The 13,988-nt window shown below is 44.3% G+C and overlaps 1 protein-coding gene across 1 annotated transcript in view; it reads right to left on the minus strand.

Annotated features, from left to right (window-relative positions):
* ATP2C2 (ATPase secretory pathway Ca2+ transporting 2) overlaps nucleotides 1-13,988 on the minus strand; it is an 80,740-nt gene that overhangs the window by 49,938 nt on the left and 16,814 nt on the right. The gene's annotated exons all lie outside the window — the stretch shown is intronic.

Genomic DNA, 13,988 nt, shown 5'->3' on the forward strand with positions numbered 1-13,988 from the left:
TTTGCTTAGATGCACTGCTAACCACACCCACTTCCGGGGGGCGGTGCTTCTCACTGTGCCAGTGACCAGGAAGCAACCAATGACTATTACACAGATCACTAGACAGACTCTCTCTTCTTAAGTCAAGCTTACTTTCTTCACTGTGCAAGATCCACTTCCCAGAGAAATGCACATCACAGCCGAGACAGGATGTTTTTTCTGCTCTCAAGACCTGGTTCAGTCGTACCTAATCAAGTGCTCAATCCTTGATCACACTGCAGATGGACACAGTCCTGGGGTTATAGGACCTGCCTGCCTGGCTGTTCTCCAGCTGACCATTTCTGTCTGGCATGACCACACCCAACTCACTTTTTATGCAGCATCTCAAGCAACCCTGAAGGTATAAATCTAGCCCCCTCCTTTACCTTCTGCTCTCTGTCTCTCTCTCTCTCTCACACATACACACACACACCATGCTGGAAACACCTGGATAGACTCCAGTTACAGGGCAGTACCCAACTGTCTCCAATATGGCTGCAGCAGACCCCACCTCACATCCACCCTCCATGCCCTCCTGGCCTTGGGTGGGGCAGCAGCATACTAGCTAAAAATCCACTGCCCACTGGAGGAGTCCTGTGTCCCCCAGGAGTGGACTGCTCCGGTGCCCCTGCAGAAGACGGCACATTTTCCCGACTGCCAAACCAAACTTTAAATCCAGGGCTCTCAACCAAGGGCAGTTTTGCCTCCTGGGGGACTTTGCCAGTGTCTGGAGACATGTTTGGTTGTCATAATGGGGGTCAGGGGTGCTACTGGCATCTAGAAGGCAGAGGCCACATGTGCTGCCAAGCATCCTACAAGGAATGACCTGGAAAAGAAATGTCCATACAGCTGAGGGCGAGAAGGCCTGCTTTAGAAATAGATGATGGGGGACTTCCCTGGCGGTCCAGTGGTTAGGACTCCATGCTCCCAATGCAGGGGGCCCGGGTTCGATCCCTGGTCAGGGAACTAGATCCCACGTGCTGCAACTAAGAGCACACATACTGCAACTAAAAGATCCCGCACACGGCAAGGAAGATCTCGCACACGTCAATGAAGATCCTGTGTGCCACAACTAAGACCCAGCACAGCCAAATAAATAAACATTTTAAAATAATAAATATTTAGTAAATAATAAATAAATATTAAATAAAAAAAAATTTAAAGAAAGAAATAGGTGGTGGTCCTGTCCTGATGCCTTCCCAGACCAGCTGAGTTACCCTGCTCTACCCTCTCGGCACCCTGGAGGTCTCCTTGATGGCACTTACACAACTTTCATTTGCAACATGACCAGCAAGTGATTATCACTCAGATGCCTCCATCTGCTCGTGACACGGCCCCTCCAGAAGGCGGGACCAGCGCCTGGTACCCAGGGGCTGCTCCGCGAGCATGTGTCCGTCAGAGCTCAGGACACCAATCCAAGTGCACGTGCACTTAGCGCCATGGTGTGGACGACTGGATACACACTCTCGGCCACAAGCCTCATTTTACCCTCATTGTCAGCACTGCCCAGGAGACAGTCCAGCTCCATTGGCCAGCATGTCACCTCGGGCAAGTGTTGACCTCTCTGATCATAATTTCCTCATCTGCAAAACGGGGATGATGATGGCTAGCTACCTCGTCCTGCTGTTTTGGAATCAAGCAAGTGTGTGCCTGTACAGGGCTTGACACAGTCCAGACTCACCATGAACTCCGAGTAAATGCTGGCCTGGTACCTGTCTCAGGGACCAGGCCTCCGACACTTGGTTGGAACGACAATGATGGTGACATCACTTGGGTGGCTGAGCCACGTTTACAGAACTCAAGAGGAGGAAGACGCATAGAGCGACAGAAGGGGCACGGAGGTTGGAATCACACAGACCTGGGTTCAAATCCTCCTCTGTCACTGACCAGCCCTGTAACCAGGGATGATAATCTGTCCCAGGTAGTTTTGAAGATTTAAGAAAACCCAACTCTGTAATTGTGCCTTGCACGTGGCAGGTGTATTCAGTAAATATTTCACAAAAGACCAGCAGCTTAAAGAACCAGAGGGATTTAGGAGGTGTGGTGACCCCAGCACTGGAGGAGCTTCTCTCTGGGACTTTGTCTCGTTGGAGATGATACTCCCTGATGTTCTCTCAGAGGCTGAGGCTTCTACAAGTGGCTCTGGAAGATACATAAATATTTAAATCTGTGTGGTTTTATTTTTAAATTTTTATTCATTTTTTTGAATATGTGTGCTTTTATTTATTTTTTTTTAATTTATTTTACTTTTGGCTGGGTTGGGTCTTCCTTGTTGTGTGCGGGCTCTGTCTAGTTGCAGAGAGCGGGGGCAACTCTTTGTTGCGGTGCGTGGGCTTCTCATTGAGGTGGCTTCCCTTGTTGCAGAGCATAGGCTTCAGTAGTTGTGGTGTGCGCAGGCTCAGTAGTTGTGGCATGTGGGCTCAGTAGTTGTGGCTCACGGGCTCTAGAGCACAGGCTCAGTAGTTGTGGTGCATGGGCTTAGCTGCTCCGTGGCATGTGGGATCTTCCTGGACCAGGGCTTGAATCCACGTCCCCTGCAGTGGCAGGCGGATTCTTAACCACTGTGCCACCAGGGAAGTCCCAAATCTGTGTGTTTTTAATCAACACTGAAAGTACAGGCAGAAAAACTGTGAATTCTATTTTTTAAAAATCTCCTTTGATTTGCATTTGATGCTAGGCTCAAATAATTTCTCTATTTTTCAATTAAACAAAAAAAGAGATCAGGAAACGTACACAAGCCTCTTAGATAGCCTCATTCACCAGAGGGCAGACAGCAGAAGCAAGAAGAACTACAATCCCGCAGCCTGTGGGGGAAAAAACCACGTTTGCAAAAAGACAGACAAGATGAAAAGGCAGAGGGCTACGTACCTGATGAAGGAACAAGATAAAACCCCAGAAAAACAACTAAATGAAGTGGAGATAGGCAACATTCCAGAAAAAGAATTCAGAATAATGATAGTGAAGATGATCCAGGACCTCGGAAAAAGAATGGAGGCAAAGATCGAGAAGATGCAAGAAATGTTTAACAAAGACCTAGAAGAATTAAAGAACAAACAAAGAGATGAACAATACAATAAATGAAATGAAAACTACACTAGACGGAATCAATAGCAGAATACCTGAGGTGGAAGAACGGATAAGTGACCTGGAAGACAAAATGGTGGAATTCACTGCTTCAGAACAGAATAAAGAAAAAAGAATGAAAAGAAACGAAGACAGCCTAAGAGACCTCTGGGACAACATTAAATGCAACAACATTCGCATTATAGGGGTCCCAGAAGGAGAAGAGAAAGAGAAAGGAGCAGAGGAAATATTTGAAGAGATTATGGTCGAAAACTTCCCTAACATGGAAAAGGAAATAGCCACCCAAGTCCAGGAAGTGCAGCGAGTCCCATACAGGATAAACCCAAGGAGAAACACGCCGAGACACATAGTAATCAAACTGGCAAAAATTAAAGACAAAGAAAAATTACCTGAAAGCAGCAAGGGCAAAACGACAAATAACATACAAAGGAACTCCCATAAGGTTAACAGCTGATTTCTCAGCAGAAACTCTACAAGCCAGAAGGGAGGGACATGATATACTTAAAGTGATGAAAGGGAAGAACCTACAACCAAGATTAGTCTACCCGGCAAGGATCTCATTCAGATTCGAAGGAGAAATCAAAAGCTTTACAGACAAGCAAAAGCTAAGAGAATTCAGCACCAGCAAACCAGCTCTACAACAAATGCTAAAGGAACTTCTCTAAGTGGGAAACACAAGAGGAGAAAAGGACCTACAAAAACAAACCCAAAACAATTAAGAAAATTAATTAATTAATTTAATTAATATTAATTAATTAATATTAAATTAATTAATATGTATAGGAACATACATATCGATAATTACCTTAAACGTGAATGGATTAAATGCTCCAACCAAAAGACACAGGCTTGCTGAATGGATACAAAAACAAGACCCATCTATATGCTGTCTAGAAGAGACCCACTTCTGATCTAGGGACACAGACAGACTGAAAGTAAGGGGATGGAAAAAGATATTCCAAGCAAATGGAAATCAAAAGAAAGCTGGAGTAGCAATACTCATATCAGATAAAATAGACTTTAAAGAATGTTACAAGAGACAAGGAAGGACACTACATAACGATCAAGGGATCAATCCAGGAAGAAGGTATAACAAGTATAAATATATATGCACCCAACATAGGAGCACCTCAATACATAAGGCAACTGCTAACAGCTATAAAAGAGGAAATCGATAGTAACACAATAATAGTGGGGGACTTTAACACCTCACTTACACCAACGGACAGATCATCCAAACAGAAAATAAATAAGGAAACAGAAGCTTTAAATGACACAATAGACCAGATAGATTTAATTGATATTTATAGGACATTCCACCCCAAAACAGCAGATTACACTTTCTTCTCAATTGCGCACGGAACATTCTCCAGGATAGGTCACATCTTGGGTCACAAGTCAAGCCTCAGTAAATTTAAGATAACTGAAATCATATCAAGCATCTTTTCTGACCACAACGCTATGAGATTAGAAATGAATCACAGGGAAAAAAATGTAAAAAGCACAGACACATGGAGGCTAAACAATACGTTACTAAATAACGAAGAGATCACTGGAGAAATCAAAGAGGAAACCAAAAAATACCTAGAGACAAATGACAATGAAAACACGACGATCCAAAACCTATGGGATGCAGCAAAAGCAGTTCTAAGAGGGAAGTTTAGAGCTATACAAGCCTACCTCAAGAAACAAGAAAAATCTCAAATAAACAATCTAACCTTACACCTCAAGGAACTAGAGAAAGAAGAACAAACAAAACCCAAAGTTACTAGAAGGAAAGAAACCATAAGATGAGAGCAGAAATAAATGAAATAGAAACAAAGAAAACAATAGCAAAGATCAATGAAACTAAAAGCTGCTTCTTTGAGAAGATAAACGAAATTGACAAACCATTAGCCAGACTCAATGAAACTAAGCTTCTTTGAGAAGATAAACGAAATTGACAAACCATTAGCCAGACTCAGCAAGAAAAAGAGGGAGAGGACTCAAATCAATAAAATTAGAAATGAAAAAGGAGAAGTTACAACAGACACCACAGAAATACAAAGCATCCTAAGAGACTACTGCAAGCAACTGTATGCCAATAAAATGGACAACCTGGAAGAAAGGGACAAATTCTTAGAAAGGTATAACCTTCCAAGACTGAACCAGGAAGAAATAGAAAATATGAACAGACCAATCACAAGTAATGAATTTGAAATGGTGATTAAAAATCTTCCAACAGGGGCTTCCCTGGTGGCGCAGTGGTTGAGAGTCCACCTGCCGATGCAGGGGACACGGGTTTGTGCCCCGGTCCGGGAGGATCCCACATGCCATGGAGAGGCTGGGCCCATGAACCATGGCCGCTGGCCCTGCGCTTCCGGAGCCTGTGCTCTGCAACGGGAGAGGCCACAGCAGTGAGAGGCCCACGTACCGCAAAACAAAAAAACAAAAAAACAAAAAAAAATTCCAACAAACAAAATCCCAGGACCAGATGGCTTCACAGGCGAATTCTATCAAACATTTAGAGAACAGCTAACACCTTTCCTTCTCAAACTCTTCCAAAAAGTTGCGGAGGAAGGAACACTCCCAAACTAATTCTATGAGGCCACCATCACCCTGAGACCAAAACCAGACAAAGATACTACAAAAAAAGAAAATTGCAGACCAATATCACTGATGAATATAGATGCAAAAATCCTCAACAAAATACTAGCAAACAGAATCCAACAACACATTAAAAGGATCATACACCATGATCAAGTGGGATTTATCCCAGGGATGCAAGTATTCTTCAATATACGCAAATCAATCAACGTGATACACCATATTAACAAATTGAAGAATAAAAACCATATGATCATCTCAATACATGCAGAAAAAGCTTCTGACAAAATTCAACACCCATATATGATAAAAACTCTCCAGAAAGTGGGCATAGAGGGAACCTACCTCAACATAATAAAGGCCATATATGACAAACCCACAGCAAACAACACTCTCAATGGTGAAAACCTGAAACCATTTCCTCTAAGATCAGGAATACGACAAGGATATCCACTCTCACCACTATTATTCAACATTGTTTTAGAAGTCCTAGCCATGGCAATCAGAGAAGAAAAAGAAATAAAAGGAATCCAAATTGGAAAAGAAGTAAAACTGTCACTGTTTGCAGATGACATGATACTATACACAGAGAATCCTAAAGATGCCACCAGAAAACTACTAGAGCTAATCAATGAATTCGGTAAAGTAGCAGGATACGAAATTGATGCACAGAAATCTGTTGCATTCCTATACACTAATGATGAAAACTCTGAAAGAGAAATTAAGGAAACCCTCCCATTTACCATTGCAACAAAAAGAATAAAATACCTAGGAATAAACCTACCTAGGGAGACAAAAGCCCTGTATGCAGAAAACTATAAGACACTGATGGAAGAAATTAAAGATGATACCAACAGATGGAGAGATATACCATGTTCTTGGATTGGAAGAATCAATAATGTGAAAATGACTATACTACCCAAAGCTATCTACAGATTCAATGCAATCCCTATCAAATTACCAATGGCATTCTTTACAGAACTAGAACAAAAAATCTTAAAATTTGTATGGAGACACAAAAGACCCTGAATAGCCAAAGCAGTCTTGAGGGGGAAAAAAAGAGCAGGAGGAATCAGACTCCCTGACTTCAGACTATACTACAAAGCTACAGTAATCCAGACAATATGGTACTGGCACAAAAACAGAAACACAGATCAATGGAACAACATAGAATGCCCAGAGATAAACCCACGCACCTATGGTCAACTAATCTATGACAAAGGAGGCAAGGATATACAATGGAGAAAAGACAGTCTCTTCAATCAGTGGTGCTGGGAAAACTGGACAGCTACATGTGAAACAATGAAATTAGAACACTCCCTAACACTGTACACAAAAATAAACTCAAAATGGGGCTTCTCTGGTGGCGCAGTGGTTGAGAGTCTGCCTGCCAATGCAGGGGACACGGGTTCATGCCCCGGTCCGGGAAGATCCCACATGCCGCGGAGCGGCTGGGCCCGTGAGCCATGGCTGCTGAGCCTGTGCATCTGGAGCCTGTGCTCCGCAACGGGAGAGGCCACAACAGTGAGAGGCCCACATAACGCAAAAAACAAAAAAAACCAAAAACTCAAAATGGATTAGAGACCTAAATTTAAGACTGGACACTATAAAACTCTTAGAGGAAAACATAGGAAGAACACTCTTTGACATAAATCACAGCAAGATCTTTTTTGATCCATCTCCTAGAGAAATGGAAATAAAAACAAAAATAAACAAATGGGACCTAATGAAACTTAAAAGCTTTTGCACAGCAAAGGAAACCATAAACAAGACGAGAAGACAACCCTCAGAATGGGAGAAAATATTTGCAAACGAATCAACGGACAAAGGATTCATCTCCAATATATGTGAACAGCTCATGCAGCTCAATATTAAAGAAACCAACAATCCAATCCAAAAATGGACAGAAGACCTAAATAGACATTTCTCCAAAGAAGACATACAGATGGCCAAGAGGCACATGAAAAGATGCTCAACATCGCTAATTATTAGAGAAATGCAAATCAAAACTACAATGAGGTACCACCTCACACCAGTTAGAATGGGCGTCATCAGAAAATCTACAAACAACAAATGCTGGAGAGGGTGTGGAGAAAAGGGAACCCTCTTGCACTGTTGGTGGGAATGTAAATTGATACAGCCACTATGGAGAACAGTATGGAGGTTCCTTAAAAAACTAAAAATAGAATTACCATATGACCCAGCAATCCCACTACTGGGCATATACCCAGAGAAAACCATAATTCAAAAAGACACATGCACCCCAATGTTCATTGCAGCACTATTTACAATAGCCAGGTCATGGAAGCAACCTAAATGCCCATCGACAGACGAATGGATAAAGAAGATGTGGTACATATATACAATGGAATATTACTCAGCCATAAAAAGGAACAAAATTGGGTCATTTGTTGAGACGTGGATGGATCTAGAGACTGTCATACAGAGTGAAGTAAGTCAGAAAGAGAAAAACAAATATCGTATATTAATGCATGTTTGTGAAATCTAGAAAAATGGTACAGATGAACCGGTTTGTAGGGCAGAAATGGAGACACAGATACAGAGAACAGAGGAATGGACACCAAGGGGGGAAGCGGCAGGGGGGTGGGGGTGGTGGTGGGATGAATTAGGCGATTGGGATTGACATGTATACACTGATGTGTCTAAAATGGATGACTAATAAGAATTTTTATAAAAAAATAAATGAAATAAAATTAAAAACAAAAAAACTAATACTAAACTTTCTTTGGGTTATTTGTATGGAAATATGTTAACATAAATGTTTCAGAAAAAAAAAAAGAAGATCCATCAAGAGATAAATGGGTAAGCAAAGTGTGGTCTAGCCACACAATGGAATATTATTCAACCTGAAAAAGGAAGGGAATTCTGACACCTACCACATCATGGATGAAGCTTGAGGACATTATGCTAAGCGAAATACGCCAGTTACAAAAGGACAAATACTGTAATGATACCACTTATGTGTGGTACCCAGAATAGAGAAATTCATAGAGAGAGGAGGTAGAATGGTGGTTACCAGCAGCTGGGGAGGAATTAATGGGGTTTTTGCTTGTTTTGTTTTGTTTTTGGCCACGTCGCTCAGCTTGCGGGATCTCAGTTCCCTGACCAGGGACTGAATCTGGGTCACGGTGGTGAAAGCGCCAAGTCCTAACCACTGGACCGCCAGGGAAGTCCCGGAGTTAGTGTTTAATGGGGACAGAGTTTCAGTGGGAGAAGTTGAAAAAGTTCTGGAGACGGACGGTGGTGATGATTGGAGGACCACGTGAATGTACTTAATGCCACTGAACCATGCACTTAAAAACAGTTAAGATGGTAAATGTTATGTACATTTTACCACACACACACACGAAATCCACAACAAGGAAAAAAAAAAAGGATCAAAGGAATCCACTCCCTCTGCCTTTGTGGGTCAAGATTAGCAGGAGTTCCCACCATTTCTCAGGAACTCCCAGTTTGTCAGAGCGCACGTCCCTGGGAACCAGCCAAGTGGCTGAAAGAGGCTTGGGTGTGTAAGGGGAGGGGCCAGGAAGGGCAGCCTGGAGGGGGAGGGTCCACATTCCAGCTGTGTACTGTGACCATGACTGTGGGGACAGAGTCTGAGCCCAAAGTGGGAGGGCACCTGGCCTCCAACTGTGTTCTCTGAGTGAAAGCCACTGACACACTCCCAGGTATGTGAACAAGAGAACAGAAAATAGGGACTCAAATAACTACCTGTTCGTGGACGTTCACAGCAGCACAATTCACAGCAGCTCAAAGGCCCATCGACGGATGATGGATGAACAAGATGTGCTCTCTCCACACAATGGAATATTATTCAGCCACAAAAAGAATGAAGTGCTGATGGATGCTATGCTCTGGGTTGAACTGTGTCCTTTCAAAAAAGATACCTTGATATGGAAGCAACCTAAGTGCCCAGTAATAGATGAACAGATAAAGAAGATGCAGTGTATATGTGTGTGTGTGTGTGTGTGTATATGTAAATGCACACACGCACACACACACACACACACACACACACACACGCACACAATGGAATATTACTCAACCATAAAAAAGAATGAAACCTTGCCATTTGCAACAGCATGGATGGACCTAGAAGGTATCATGCTCAGTGAAATAAGTCAGAGAAAGACAAATACTGTAGGATACCACTTATATGTGGACTCTAAAAAACAAATGAACAAACATAACAAAACAGAAACAGAGTTATAGACGCTGAAAACAAACAAGTGGTTGTCAGAGGGAAGAGGGGTGGTGGGAGGAGAGAAATAGGTGAGGGAGATTAAGAGGTACAAACTTCCAGTTGCAAAATAAACGTGTCGCAGGTATGAAATCGACAGTGTGAGAGGGACACGTGCAATTATTAAGTAATATCTTCGTATGGTGACAGATTGTTACTAGACATCCTGATGATCATTTTGAAATACACAGAAATATTGAATCACTATGTTGTACACCAGGAACTAACATAGTGTCATAGGTCAATTAAACTTCAAAAAACAAAATTTGATCTCATAGAAAGAGATCAGATTTATGGTTACCAGAGGTGGGGAAGGTGAATTGGATGAAGGTGGTCAAAAGGTTCAAATTTCTAGTTATAAGATAAATAAGTACTAGGCATATAATGTACAAAATGATAAATATAACTGACAGTGCTGTATGTTATATACAAAAGTTGTTAAGAGGGTAAGTCCTAAGAGTTCTCATCACAAGGAAAAAATATGAGATGGATGTTCGCTAAACTTACTGTGATAATCATTTCATGACGTGTGTAGGTCAAATCATTCTGCTGTACACCTTAAACTTAGTGCTGTATGTCAATTATATCTCAATAAATCTGGAAGGAGGGACTTCCCTGGTGGTCCAGTGGTAAAGAATCGGCCTTACAATGCAGGGGACGCGGGTTCAATCCCTCGTCCAGGAACTAAGATCCCACATGCCTTGGGGCAACTAAGCCCGTGTACCACAACTACTGAGCTCTCGCGCCTCAACCAGAGAGCCTGCTTGCCGCAAACTACAGAGCCCACGTGTTCTGGAGCCCATGCACCCTGGAGCCTGCGCGCCACAACTAGAGAGAGAAAACCCGCATGGCGCAACTACAGAGAAGCCCACACACAACGCAGAGCCCGCGCACTGCAACAGAAGATCCCACGTGGCTCAACGAAGATCCTGCGTGCCGCAATTAAGACCGACGCAGCCAAAAATAATAAAATAAATAAATAAATAATAAACGAATCTTAAAAAACATAAATCTGGAATGAAAAAGAAGCTACCTTCAAGTCATAACCCCCAGAATGTCAGAATGCGACCTCATTTAGAAATAGGGTCTTTACAGAGGTAACCAAGTGAGAATGAGGTCACTAGTGTGGGCCCTAATCGAATATGCCTGATGTTCTCATAAGAAGGAGTGCTCTGGACACAGGGACAGATCCACATGGCGGGAAGACGATGTGAAGACAGAGCAAGGAGCGATGCCTCTGCAAGCCCAGGACATCAGGGATCGCCAGCAGTACCGGAAGCTAAGAGAAAGGCATGGGACAGGTCCTCCACTACAGCCGTTAGAGACAGCCAGGCCCTGCCAACACCGTCATCTGGGACGTCTGGCCTCCAGAACCGTGAGAGAATAAATTTCTGTTGTTTGAAGCCACCATAATTTTGGGTGCTTTGTTTCAGGAGCCCTAGGGAATGACGACATTCTCCAACACGGATGAACCTCGAAAATTTTGTGTTGAGTGAAGGAAGCCAAACACAAAAGCCACATATCATCTGATTCTGTTTTTAGGGAATGTCCAGAATAGGTAAATCCATAGAGACAGAAAGTAGGTGTATGGTTGCCAGGTGCCGGCGGCAGGGGGATGACTGGAGAGCAGCTGCTATGGATGTGACGGTTCTTTTAGGGGTGACCAAAATGTTTGGAGCCCTCCACTGGGGGTTCCACTAGAAGCAGGGGTCACGTGACATTAGGGATGCACTCGGTGCCACTGAACTGGTCACTTTAACGTGGTGAATTTTAGGTTATGTGAATTTCACCTCAATAAATTTTATTTTTCAAAAAAAAATTTAAAAGCCACTTGGGGACTTCCCTGGTGGCGCAGTGGTTAAGAATCTGCCTGCCAATGCAGGGGACATGGGTTTGAGCCCTGGTCCGGGAAGATCCCACATGCCGCGGAGCAACTAAGCCCGTGTGCCACAACTACTGAGCCTGCGCTCTAGAGCCCGCGAGCCACAACTACTGAAGCCCGCACACCTAGAGCCCATGCTCTGCCACGAGAAACCACCGCAATGAGCCCGTGCACCGCAACAAAGAGTAGCCCCTGCTTGCTGCAACTAGCGAAAGCCTGCGTGCAGCAATGAAGACAAAACGCAGCCAAAAATAAATAAGTAAATTAAATTAAAAAAAGAAAATATTCCTTCTTTAAAAAATAAAAAAATAAAAAGCCACTTAGACTGGAACTCCCTCCAAAACCTTGACCTGTGTCCCCAACTCGCTCCTGGGCCCCAACTGCATCAGGTCTCAGACCTCCGCCCCACCCCTGCGGGTCTCCAATCCCTCTGCCGCATTTCGGTGTGGTTTTCCCCATACCCCTAACCTCCGTTCTGGGCTTCACGCTGGAGACCACACACTCAGTCCTCTCCTTACCCACGATCGAGCTTGGGAAGAAGCCGTCTACACTTGCTGTCTCTGCTTTGTTAACGCCCATCCACTCCCCAACCCACTTCAGCCGGGGTCCCAGGTCCCTCCTGTGTTCCCAGGCTGCTAGGACAGGGCATCCGCAGGGGCTCACCCCACCTTACTGCAGGGGTGCCATTCTCAGAAAGCAGAGCCCTCAGATGGGACTGGAATGTGGTCCCTGTTCCCACTGGCACGAGGGTGCTCTCGTGTGGCCCCCTCTACCCCTTAAGGACACGTGGTTTGTGGATTCTGCCAGGTTTGAATCGCGGCACTTTCCTTCTGTAAAGAGTGGCCCATCCTGACTCAGGTCAGGCACCCCCTGGGGCACCCCTGATCTCCCTTCCTGTCCAGCCTGATTTGGAGGGCACCACCCCTCCCTTCTCCTTTGTGTCTCTTTTTTTTTTTTTTTTTTTTTTTTTTTTACAAAGTTCTTTTTCACTAAGGTGAAATTCACATAACATAAAATGACCCATCTTAGAGTGAACAATTCAGGGGCATTCAGAACATTCTGTGTTGTGCAATCACCCCATCTACCTAGTGGTAAGACACTTCCGTCACCCCAAAAGGAGACCTTGTACCATCATCGGTCACACACACACACACACACACACAGCTCCTGGCAACCTCCAATCTGCCGTCTGTCTCCACAGATTTACCGATTCTGCATATTTCATATGAATAGAATCATATAATATGTGACCTTCTGTGCCTCCTTTGCGATCCCCGAAGGATCGTTTGCTCACAGAGGACAGACCCACACTGCTGATGGTGAGTGGGGTCTTCCCGAGACCCGAGGAAAGAGTCTGGAACGTACGAACTTCTTAGGGCATTTTCACCAAGCAAGACAGCCCAGGGCTGATGCTACCTGGCGGAGGCTTCCAAGGGAAGCACAGAGGCAAACAGCATCGCTGAAAGATGAGCGGTGAGCTCACGGCAGAGCAAGCGACCACATGGCACCTCGGGGTGAACCGTCTCCTCTGAGCAGAGCCCGGCTTCCTCTGCATCCCATCCAGCTCTGGGAACTCGGTTCACCTCAAACACTTACTGAGTTAGACCCCAATGCTCGCTTCCCTCTTTAAAGGGTTCAGGCTAACATTTATTTCTGCAACATATTTGCCCCAAACCTACCCTGTGCCTCGATTTCCCCCTCTGCAAAGTGGGGGTTATAATAGCAGGGATTCCACAAGCTGCTGTGAGGTAATAGGAAACCAGGGACTCGGAGCCCCGAGTTCAGGGCCTGGCACCCGGGAAGCATAAGGGAACCTAAGCAATGGGGTATGAACAGGGACAACAGAGGACGGGGATGTCCTCATCCTCCAGCAGCTCCAGGAACACGGTAGGGGAGGGGGCTCCTAATAGGGCTGCCAGAATAAGCAAAAAAAAAAAAAAAGAAACAAAGTGCAGGATGTCCAGTTACTTCCGAACTCCAGATAAACAATGAATCATCTTTCAGTATATGTGCTTGGCAAACACTGCATAGAACTCAGGTACACTAAAAAGCGATTCGCTGTTTATCTGAAAGTCAAATGCAGCTGGACGTCCTCTGGGGATCTGGCAACACCGGGAAGGAATGATCCAAGAGACACCCGTGACCCGTGCGGCAATA

Source organism: Lipotes vexillifer, unplaced genomic scaffold (genome assembly GCF_000442215.2).
Source record: "Lipotes vexillifer unplaced genomic scaffold, Lipotes_vexillifer_v1.1 scaffold443, whole genome shotgun sequence".
NCBI classification, from domain to species: domain Eukaryota; kingdom Metazoa; phylum Chordata; class Mammalia; order Artiodactyla; family Lipotidae; genus Lipotes; species Lipotes vexillifer.